At 37.3% G+C, this 12,001-nt stretch overlaps 1 protein-coding gene and 1 long non-coding RNA gene across 14 annotated transcripts in view; both read left to right on the top strand.

Annotated features, from left to right (window-relative positions):
- Positions 1-12,001, top strand: part of PLEKHA5 (pleckstrin homology domain containing A5) — a 166,934-nt gene that overhangs the window by 27,443 nt on the left and 127,490 nt on the right. The window lies entirely within an intron of this gene.
- LOC309873925 lies at positions 6,287-8,258 on the top strand. Its single transcript, XR_014316759.1, has 3 exons — positions 6,287-6,310; positions 7,429-7,454; positions 8,111-8,258. It is a non-coding gene; the product is annotated as an uncharacterized lncRNA (long non-coding RNA).

The following is a 12,001-nucleotide window of genomic DNA, read 5'->3' as shown; positions in this document are numbered from 1 at the left end:
ATGTCGATTACAGCACACAGATGATTAATTCCTACAAAATTCTGTGAAAACAGGGACCAGGTAGAGGGATCTATTCTGTGTGGGAAGAATATTACAAAATGCCTAAAATCCCTTGCTGTGTTAGATGAGTCCACTACTCACTCAAGAAGTCCTTCCTCAGTGTGTTTTCTGGAGCCTAAAGAGAGCATATTTATTTGTTTTGGGGTTGTTTTGGTTTTTAATCTCTGGCATACTTCTGTATCAGTCCCAGACCAAAACTGCAATACTGCAATAGCTCTGTGCTGTGTGCTGGTATTTCCATTTGATTGCTGTTACAGATTTCCATTGTGCTTTTGCATTTTTAACATGTCCTAAAGGGCTTACCACATGTGAGTAGAGTAGAGAGAGGGCTGTCTAGTAGATGCCTTCCAAAGAGTGGAAGGCATCCACAGCAGCTGATTTTATTTCAGGCTTCTAAAGAAAACTTGGAAGTGTAGATGAAAAAGTGCTGCAATGAAGAGTAGACAGGAGGAAGTCCTAAGTAATTCGTATGGGGTGCATAAATCAAAGTTTGTCGTTTTGGTGCAAGCAACCCCAGATGCCTATGCTGTGGTAGCAGTAGCTGTTCTGAATGGGGAAGGGAAAGGGGGGAATAAGTGAGCTACCCCCGGACCTCCATGGAAAAAAAGTTGAGATGATTCTTTTTGAATGTAATCTGTTTCATATGGACATGGCAAACTATTTGTAAGAATATTAAAAATAGGGCAGTTCATTTATGGAATAGAATAATGGAATCCCTGACTTGTCAAGCCTGCAGCTTTTTCACTTGATCAAACCCATTTCTTTCAGAAACTGAATGAAGCATGAGTCATGACTGCAGTACTATCACCTTCTCTGAAAGGCTTTGATCTTTTATCCAACTCATGATAATTTCTTGGACAGAGTGTTTTAAAGTAAATTCAGTGTGCGTGTGTTGTGGTGTGGAGGCTTTTTTTTTTTTTTTTTTTTTTTTTTGCATTGAAATAGCATTTTATGAGAAATGTTACTGTTTAGGTATATTGCAGGAGGTGGTTTAGCAGAGGATGAGGAAGCTCAAGTACTTACAGGCTCAAATGGTAAGTGGCTGGTGAAGAGGCTGAATCAGCTCAGGCCATTACTCCTGTGTGTACCTGTGCTGGTCGGAGGGCTGCCCCTGTTCCACAGGGACCTTCCAGTTCTGAAGGTATTGGTTTGGGTGCGTTTATGCAACTTTTTGCAACTTGATTGCTTGAGAGGATAGTGATTGTCAAGACGTTAGATCAGAAATATGAGGAAGATTAATTTGAGAATTTAAGACAGACCATCTTCTGAGGGAGGTTGGATTTTGACTATTGGAAGCAAGAGAATTGGAATGTAAGTTTCCTGTTGAAATGAGCCAAACATTAATCTGTAGCCCTTGCCTTTTCTTTCAAAAGGCATGACATAAATTAAGAGAAAATGGAGCAAACACCTGGATTTCAGATTAAAAATGTACTTGAAAGAATAAAGCAACACTTGTTTCTTTTCATCTTTGGGAGACATAGAATCCTGTTATTACATCTGTTGTATAGGTATTTGCGGGGGGAGGGCTTCAGAGAACTATTGCGTAATATTTTCCTCTCTTTAGTTTGATTTTAACACTTTATGGCTTAAAAGGTGTCTGGATGTTTAATCTGTTTTCCAAATGAAGAAATCCCTTCAATATTTTGCTTAAACACCTATCAAGTGTTAGCTATTCTCAGTTCAAAACTTTTGTATTTTTCTGATTTGACATTCTGAAATAGCATTGACTGTGAAACTTCTTGCATAGGTGCTTAGTTTCCCTTTTGATGAGTATTCAGTCAAATACGAAACCCTGTCTTTGGAAGCAATCATAACAGTCAGTTGCTTTTCTGTGATTCATTTGCTTTGAACTCAGACAATGGGGAATGTTCTTCAGCAAAGTTAGATTTATTGCTTCAAGTTAAACAATATTGTAGCTGTTGTGAATTACGCAATGAAGCTGTGTTGAACATAAAAGTTTAGCGAGATCTGTCTTAAGATTATTAGCATGTTGCACAACTCCATGTTCATGTGATCATAACTTGGGTGGTGGCGCAGGTGATGAACTTTGAGTTGCAGCAGTTTACAGCAACCAGTTTAGGACCTTGTCTTTCAAGTGCGTATAGCCGTGTGCAGTTAAATAGGTAGTAGTAGTAAAACGCCAGCTTCGCACTTTGCGTTGCTTTGAGTACAGCATCTTCTCGCTGTTTTGTTTCACTTCTCACTTAAAACACATGAGTAATGCTGGGGCGGAGGACTCTTGGCAGTGAATTATCTTACCTCAATCTATAAATGGACAAGGACTAGCACAGAAAGAAGAAGTAAACATCCTTTTTGTATACCACTACTTAATTGGAGTGTGTTCTTCCTTGCTAAACTATGAACTTTATGGTTGGTGTGGTCAACAGGAAAGACTTGTTTTAGGCCTCTGGGCAAGTACATGATCACTGTTGTGAAGCTCTTGTGTTAGTGTTTTTTTTTTTCCAACCATTTAGGCTTATGCAAATTTTAATGTTAACTTTTCTGCTTTCTTGAGAAATAATGCATTATGGTGGTGTGAAAGAAGGAATGACTGGAAATTATATTACTTTGTAAATGTGACTTTGTCTAATATGGTTTTATAACTTTTCAAATGAAAATATTTTAGTGAATTTTGTTTAATAGGATTAAAATTGTATCTTTTTTGGAAGAAGATACAACTGGGAAAGATTTCTCAAGTATTTTCATAAACCTAAGTGTCTTCTGATACTTAGTATGGAAAATGGTATATCACAGTGTTTACCAGAAGAATGGGGATAAATAGGATGTGTAATATAAGAATTCATAAGTTAAATAAACCCACAGAAAGAAACAAAGTGCAAGTGCAGAAGGAAGGTTTGACCTGAAATAGTGCTTATAAAAGCTATTTAGCTTTCAAGATTTTGGATTCTTCATGGGGAAGCATGTTTCACACATATGACTCTTGGAAGACATATATTTTGCATTTAAAAGAAAAGTTTTGTGCTTTGCACTTCGTAGCTGGATGCTTATGTTAGTAATAAGGTTAGTGGTGCAACACTTCTAGTACATACCACGAATACGATATTTGTGAAGCTGGTACAACTTTTCAAGATTTTTTTAATATTTGGCCTCATTGGACAGTCCTCCTGTGTGTATTCTGTTGTCCTCATTTAACTTATTTTACTTTAAGTGGTTAGCAATCAGTGAAATAACATTTTAGCTTCTGAAATAATACAGTTGACTAGCTATCTGTAGAGGGATTTTTGACAAGATTTTACTAGCAGGGGGTCTGTAGGGGTGGCCTCTGTGTGCAGAGCCCAGCAGCTACCCAATATCAGATCAGAGCCAGCTCCACACAGCTCTAAAGGGACCCACTGCTGTCCAGAGCCAAGCCAGGGAGTGATGCTGGGTGGGCCTCTGGGAGAGAAGATTTAAGGAAGAGAAACTGCTGTGCAACAGAGCTGGGAGAGAGGACTGAGAAACAGCCTCACAGGCGCCAAGGTGAGTGCGGCAGGAGGTGCTCCAGACACGCAGCAGCAGTTCCCCTGCGGCCTGTGGAGAGGCCCCTGGTGGAGCAGGCTGCCCCCCTGCAGCCCATGGGTCCCGCAGCAGAGCAGACTGCATCCTGTGGGAGGACCCCAAGCTGGAGCTGAGGAAGAGTGAAGATGAAGGAGCACCAGAGATATGCAATGTTATGAACTGATTGCAACCCCCAATCCCGTGTATTGCTTAAGGGTAGGAGGAGGAAGAAGGTGGATGGAGTGCAAAGGTGGTTTTAGTTTGCTTTTAGTTCTCACTGCCCTAGTCTGTTAAGAATAGGCAATAAATCATGTTAATCTCCCTTACACTGAATCTGTTTTGCCTGTGACGGTAATTGGTGAATGAGCTCCCAAGTTGGGTTGATTGCTTAATGAGTTGACTTTCAGCTCATCATAAAGTAACACCATGGCTATCAGTTCACAATTCAGCATGTGTACTGATGGCTGAGTTGACGGTAAGCATAGTCGTCTTGGAGGTGCATAGCGATAGGATGAAAGTCAACACACACAAGCTGCAACAGGGGGAAAATTAATCAGGTATTAAGAAGAAAAATTACTGTGATGGTAGTCACAAATTAGGACATATTTTCTAGAGAGATCATTGAATCTCCATGTGGGACATGACATGACAAGACCCTGAGTGACTTGATCCAAGTTGGCCCGGTGTGCAGTGGGGAACAGGACTAAATGATTCCTAGAAGTCCATTCCAGTTAAAATTGTTCTTTGACCTAAGATGCTGCAGGAACAGAATTGCCTAGGACTAAGATGGGGCAGGCAGTTAGCTTTCTTGTAACCTGTTTTAGATCTTGGATTGCCAGAACACATCTCTGAGCTGTCTGTCAGCTTATATGTTTCTAGATACTCTTCAGGGGAAACTGTGTGTGTGTGTGTATAGAAGCAAAGGAATGTTGGAAGTCTTCTCATAACCTCAAATAACCTGAAGGAACTAATATTTCCATTTTTCCCCAAGTACTACTTAAAAAAAAAAAAAAAAGCCTTCAGTTGGGTATAGGGGTTTTGCTCATTTGTATTTTATCTTTAGTAGATATCAACTGCCATATTAACTAATTAGTTATAGATCCTTATCAGCTTTTTATGCTGGCAGCTCTTACATGTGAAAGTACTGAAGTATCAAACTCTTTCTTCTGGATAATATTAAGGATATGATTTTGCTTCTGTAGTAATTTAAAGTACTGAAAACGTGTTTAAAATCCTGGTAGTTTTAAGGCTGTCTAGTCTTAAGACTGCCAACTTCTTATCTTCCAAACTACATTAAAGAAAATGTCTTAGTCCTCTGTCAGTCAAAAAGTAGCTTATAAATGAGACTGAGACACTGAATTTGGCATCTGAGTTGTGCTGTGTGATGGGGACAAGTGGAAGAGCCCTTGTAATTGAAAAGTCAGAACAGCCAACGACTGACATTCAGTTACTCAAATAAGTAATTGTTATGAAGGTTTCTGTAATGGATGACTACTAATTCTTATATTTCTCTGCATGTCCTCCTTTTGGAATTTTTGTGGCTTTTACAACAACAAAATCTTACGAAGTTAGGTTGGGTTGGTTGGTTGGTTGTTTTTTTTGTCTTGTAATCCTGTCTGCACCTTGAGAGTCTCTTTAGATTAAAAACAAACAAACAAACAACAACAAAAAAAAAACAGGTCATTGGGAGCATGCCTTTAATTTGCAGTGTCTCATTCCCTCTCCACTGGATGATATCTGCCATACCTGACGGTCCTTTATTGGCCTGTAAGCAGACCCAGTAATCAGAAAAGATTATGGAACTGGAACTTAATTTTAGACCTTTTAAAACTTTCGCCTGCTAAGATACCCGTTGTTTGCTGGAACAAAACACAACTTTATGTGAAGCTATTTGAGATGTTCCTGGAGCATGCTTTTCTGGTTTGTAGGCAAAAAACAGGAAGAGAGATGCAGACAAAAAAGAACTCCTTTCAAGCTAATCATCACATTCGATTAAAATATCCAAAATAGAATGAATTATCCTGCCAGTTGCTTGCCTTCAAATCTTTTTGTAAAGTAATATGACGTTTCCCAATTTATAAATATCTTGGCTGCTGACACATTTAAATTCAGCTTCCTATAGAAGTGTGAATAGATTCTTCTGTGTGGTTGGTTTATTTCTTAATTTTCTTCTGAGAAGAGTGAAGCTACCATGCAAGTTTTGCCAGCTCCCTCTGTTGGGAATTCGTAACATCTCTGTGTCGTCATAGGCTGGGAGTCTGCATAAGCTGAGGCACGCTTTCTGTGAAGTGTTTCCTACACAGATTGTTACCCCTAGGAAATGCAACCCATCAATTCTTCTATTGTGTGCTTTGCCAGTTAGTATGGGCCACTGAAGGAAGTAGTCAGTAGCTTAAAGTTTCCTTCTCCTGCTGTTCTGTATCAGGTGTTCAGTCTGTGGAACTAATCTGTAACTAGTCTGAATCATTACCAAACCAAAATGTGTCATGTTTACATCAGGTTGTTGTCACCAAAGGCTTTGCTTTAAAGGTCTGCTCCTATTTGTATCTTTCACTTGCTAACATAATCACAGTTAAATGTGCATGTTATGCTCTGTATATTTTATACAAGGTTTTTGTTTGCTATATATTGGTAGGAAATATACAATGGCCAAAATAAAATAACAAATATCTGTTTTTTTTCCCTGCTTAACTTCCTCACTATGAAAAAGTCTTCTTGGATTGTGACTGTTCAGGATTTATATTTCATGAAGGTATATGCCTTTTTGACTATTGAATCTTTCTAATTCAGTGTACCTTTGAGCTAATTTGGACATCTGTCCTTTTACAGAAATCAAATAATCTTACTTCTTGTAAGGTTTAGAGAGCCTCCAGCTATGCCCTTTTTCTGATCCTTTGCTGATGCTTCAGAAACTTCCTAGTTTTGAAATGTCAATGACAAGTAGGGCAGCAAAGTAATAATTCTTAATTTGTTAAACATTTTATCTTTTTGTTTAGCTTGTTGGCTAGTAAGAAATTTCATCAAGGCCTATGTTTTTTCTTCCCTTGTTCTGGTTGTTGTATGCTTTCAGCAAAGATAGCTGCAAAGAAAATAGTTACACAAATACGATATATACACTTAACTATCCAAAATCTGTAAGTTCTGTGCAGCCTGCAACTGGATGTATGTGCTTTGTTTGAATACTTGTTGTACTAATGGAAAAAACATCCATTATCTTAGATATATTTAAGTGAGTAAAGATTGCCAGCGCTAGTTCTAACTATAGCTTTTTTTTTATCAAAAGTAACTGTTGTGGCACACTCAGCTGTAAAAACACAGAACAAAAATAGCAAATATGCAGTATTTTTCCTTATGCCATTAGAGAGTAAACTGCTGAAATATGTTTTAAATATGCACTGTTCTCACAAAACAAATTGACTTTTTAAGCAGAGATGTAAACACAAATCCTGGCAGTTGAGTGTCTTAAAAGATTATAATCTGAGCCCCAAAGTGCTATATCCTAGAAAGAGTCGATAGCAGAATTATCACAAAGTGGTATGAAATATTTTTATTTATTTATTTATTTATTTTGGCATATTACAGCTGTCATGCAGGTAGTTGATAAGAGTCTACAGTATTTTCTTATGAGTTCTTTAAGCTAGAATAAGTCGAATCACTGAACTGAAACGTGTTTTGGGCCCTTGATGCAGTCTCCTTTGATGGCTATATATTGCTGGGATACTGTTATATGCAAGAGGAATACCCAATTGCACGGTGCAGCAAATACACAAAATGTCTGTTTTGGAGTAGAACAGTAGACTTGCTTATTCATTTGAGTTTTTCCCTTTTTAAATGAGCAAGTAGTTCTGATTGCAATTTTTCTCAACACAGAAATTGGACTGGAATAAATCTAAAAGGTAAGCTTCTATATTATGGCACAAATAGTGCCTTTCTACTTTAGTTACTGTTCTACTGTGTGCTTAAAAATTATTTGGTGTTTAAATATTCCCTTTAAAAATTTGGGTTCAGTAACTGTTCAGATAAAAGAACAAAATATACATTTCAGAATTCTGATGAACGTGAAATATGAAAACTTAAAAATAAACAGGCTTATTTAAAAAAAAATATTTTGCTGAATATGCAGGCACTTAAGGTACCTAGTCACAAGAACTTGGTCTAAACTGTATTGTTAACTGGGGATATTTTGTGCATTTTTTTTTCTGTGCAGTAATTAGACCGAGTATTAAACAGCATAAATATGAAGACTTTGTTAGTATAGGTACATTCAATCATGCAGATATCCTATATAATACTTTGTTACCTAAAACATGCAAAGTACTTTGAAAATGTATCGCTATGGATTCTATAAATTCTGTGAACTTCCTGTTTTCCTGAAAAAAATCATTCTTTAAAAAAAAAAAAAAAGCTTCTACGTATCCTCTCGTTATACTTTCAGTGTGCACTGTACTTGTACAGTTTTTAACATTTTGTACTTGGATAATATTTGTAAATGAAGGTGTAAAGACTTTCTGTAACCACTTGAGTTTTTTTTCTGTTTGTATATTTCTGCTAGGTGTTCATTTCTACTGGGTATCCTCACTTACCATACCATGATGTCCACTCGTGTTCTAAGCTTTTCTGACATATCCTTTACTTATGTGTGCACTATATCTTCTGTGAGGCCAATGTTTTTGCCACATGAGAGGGCTGTCAAGAATGTTAATAGGTTTTATAGCAATAAGCAATTCATGAGGGTTTTTCTCCTCTGTATTTCAACACTTATTCTTCCCAATAAAAAACAGAAAATTGACATTTGTGAACTTTTTTCTTGTTTTGATTCTCGATTAATGAGAAAGTCCCATTCATAAATGTCATTGTTTGAAGGGCTGGACTATCAATGTGTTTAGGTGTTAGAGAAATAACACTGGTTTGTTATAAATGGAAATTCAGAAGTGATAAACCTAAAAATGCATAGCAACTTCTAGTTGCCATGGTGCTTCAACTTGAAGTAATTTTCTTCAATATTAAAGTGCTTCTTGGGTGTCATCTTTGCTTTTTAAGTAGTCACTGTTAAGAAGGGAATGGCTCCGGGGAGAAGTAATGAGAAACTATTTTGGAATATCTAATGTAACAACCAAAGAAGTGTCAAGAAAAAAATCTTAGCATTCAGGAATCTATTTGGAGTGTTTATTTAAGCAATATAGGTATCTGTTTTTATGACACAACTTCCAAATGCTAAGGAATGGTGGGTCTCTAAAACCCTCTCAGCCCTGTTTAATGGGTGAGTTTTTCAAGAAGCAAATACGAAGTTAAGTTTGTCAAGACACTGAGCCAGTAGACTGGATTCATCCTTTATCCTTTACCTGTGTGACCATCAACTACTTCTTAATTCATGTGTGTTGTCTCTTCTCCCCAGTCTTGAAATCAGAAACATTAATGTACCTGTAACGCTTAATGTACATGATAATCCAAAAGATTCATCGTCTGATTGGACATGCACCTTTACAAAGACTTGAAACTCTTTCCAGAACTTAGATATCTGGCCTCAATAATTTTCTGTGTCAGAGCTGTTAAGTGTTATGTTTGGGTCCCCCATGTGGAATTGAGCTGCACTACGGCTTTCTGCTTTCCCAACCGAACTGTTGTTATTTACTGGGTTTCCTTATTGTTTTATTTATTCACTTTGTTTCAAATGGGTTGTCTTAATATGTTCTTCTTGAATAAGACCTTTTACCTTAATAATAATAATTCTGTCAGCAACTATTACATATTATTCTTGTAAATTGCAGGGGCTTGGAAAAGCCTCTTGAGGGATGCAAGGCTTTGATACATAAATAGTAATAACGAAGAAATAGTAGTCTAGAAGCTATCTGTAAATGAATTTATACTGAATTTCATTTAAAGCTTTTTAATACTGAGCATTTCTATCTGACATCTCAGCTGCACAGCATATTAAAATTGTCAAAAAAAGGAAAAAAAAAAAACCACAAACATCTTAGTAAACTTCAAGAAGTTGGTTTTCTAATAAAATACTTCCAGTTTTAAAACAGTAACATTTAGTTATGGAAAAACTTAGTCTACTTAAAGTCTACCCCTTTACTGTAGCCACACACGGATTGCAGCTAATGGAGTCATGCTGTACAATGAAGTGGCTAATTAAGACAAGTTGCATAATATAAGCTTCAGATTGCAGCACCATCTTCCTTAAAGAGCTTGCATCATGCTTATTGAAATGATCAATATTGTGTGAAATGAACATGACAATTAACTCAAAATGACCAGTTTTAAGGTTGATTTGTACCTCCAAAATTTGCTTTTTAGGAGTTCCAGCAACTACATGGTATGTTTACAGGAAAAATACCGCAGCTTGTGAGATTGAAGTACTGTGTGTACTGTGTTATTCCTGTGTCAAGTCAGGGTTAGTGCTCACTCTGCTTGTTAGTGAACTATCATTGGAGAAGTGAAATTACTAATATTTCTAGAAGGAAAAAACATTGCCTTGGGTGCTTTTGTTTTTTGTCTTGGAAGCAAGGATCATCTTTCACTTCTGCTTAGTCACTGAAAATACAACAATCGTCTACTACTAAATATAGCATCTAGATGTTTTGAATGCTGCTGCTTCAGGCTAAGGCATAATAGCAGAGTGATCTTCCTAACCCTAAAGGATGGCCTCACCATAGCAGCGTCCTGCAACTGTTCAGAATTACCTAATGGGCAACATGGAAATGAAGTTGTAGTTTTATCCCTTCTTCCATGTACAGCAGAGGTGGTTATTTACTGTTGCTAGAAAGCTCAATGCATTCCAGCAAAGTTTCCCCATGTTTTCCTCTCAAACTCCACAACACTTGAATAGCTGGAATGCTGTGGACTTATATAGCACTGTCTAGGTGAATTATTTTTATTAGGCAGAAACATGATGATAAAACTTTTAATAATTATCATCTACATTTAGTGTTGTTTAGCTGGAAGATGATTTGGAAAACAGCAGCAAAAATTGACTTCTGAAGAATGTTTTTCTGACCTTGCTGTGTTGCTGAAATCTGTTATGAATAGAAGCAGAATGTTTATGCTCTGGTTCTCAGCCTATTGCTCTGTCCTGATTTCAAAGCCAAGAATAAATCACATCTCTTCAGACAGTTGGTGAGTTTCTGAAAAGCACCCACGGATTAGTCTTTGCTTTTTATTCAATCGAAGTGACCTAACTGAGTGGTATGTTGGATGTAGCTGAACAGTAAATTGAGCTTGAGAAGGTTAGCATGCCAGAAAAAGTCTGCTGGAACCTCCAAATCAACGATGGTCAAGTTATTATTGCAGATAGGATAGTGTCTTGAGTTAGAATTCTGAAGGGAATTAATTTTTTAGGTAGTCAAAGCTATGAGGTTATTTCAAAAGTGATGGCTGTGCTGACACTTGCACTGTAGAGATTCCTGGGCTGACTTATAAAGACTTCACTTACATATAGAAATTGGTTTAACCATGGCACAAGACAGAACTTGACATGTGTTTGAAGGTGTCTTCTTGATGCTTTAGTTCTTCTTTCATCTTAAAACCCACTCTGAAAATCCTCACTAGGGGTTCCTTTGTTTTCATATTTTCACCTGTTACTTCATCTGCTTTCTATTGTGACAGCTTTTAGGGCATACAAGGCTCTTCTGCTGCTGTCTAGGTGAAGCTCATCATTTCAAGCACATTTGACAGCTTCTCCATTCCTTTGTTACCCATCTGTAATTGTGTATTGCTTCCTGCTGAATTTTAAATGTTTTTGTATTTTTTAACAAGATTGCCCTGTGTTTTGCAAAATAGAACTTCAAATTAAATCACCTCGTTCATGTAGCGTAATACTACATATTTCCAAGAGGAGTTGTTACTCAAAGAGCTTCTTGTGATGAGTATTTGTTTCTCTTGCTCCTGCTCATCAGCCAGGTATCAATGATGAGAAGTGCAATCTAAAACTAGGGCTTTCAGCTACTGCCAGAGTGAAACCACCGTAGGCAGTAGAGTTGCTTAACATCCTACATGACATTTCTTTAAGTCCCTTGAGTTCACTATACCAGCTGTCCGGAAACTGTAGATCTTGGTGTCATAGCAGCTGAGAGTATAATATCCTCATTAAATTGACTGTTCTTACTAAACTGATTTTCAGTGTTAAGTGCAATGTGAGACTGTGTTGCTGCTTTAAAAATACACTGAACCCTTCAGTTCAGGAGGTGAAGAATCTCATCACATCAGCATCAGAATCACCACCATCACCTTAAGGCTGCTGTTTGCATCTGTTCTTTGGATCCCTGTGGTCCTCATGTGTGACTCTGTATAAACAAAAGCTTGTTGCCACATTGCCTAAATGTGTTCGAACTGTCTTTTGAAATAAAAATGATGCCTTGAGGAAGTTGCTACTAGTGCCTTTAGGCTATCACCCTGGAGTCACTCCACATGAAGAAGGACTGTAACTGACCTAAGGTTGAGT

The sequence above is a fragment of the Aythya marila genome (assembly GCF_965140915.1).
Source record: "Aythya marila genome assembly, chromosome: 1".
Classification (NCBI taxonomy): Eukaryota; Metazoa; Chordata; class Aves; order Anseriformes; family Anatidae; genus Aythya; species Aythya marila.
This window is presented reverse-complemented; position numbering and strand designations above follow the sequence as displayed.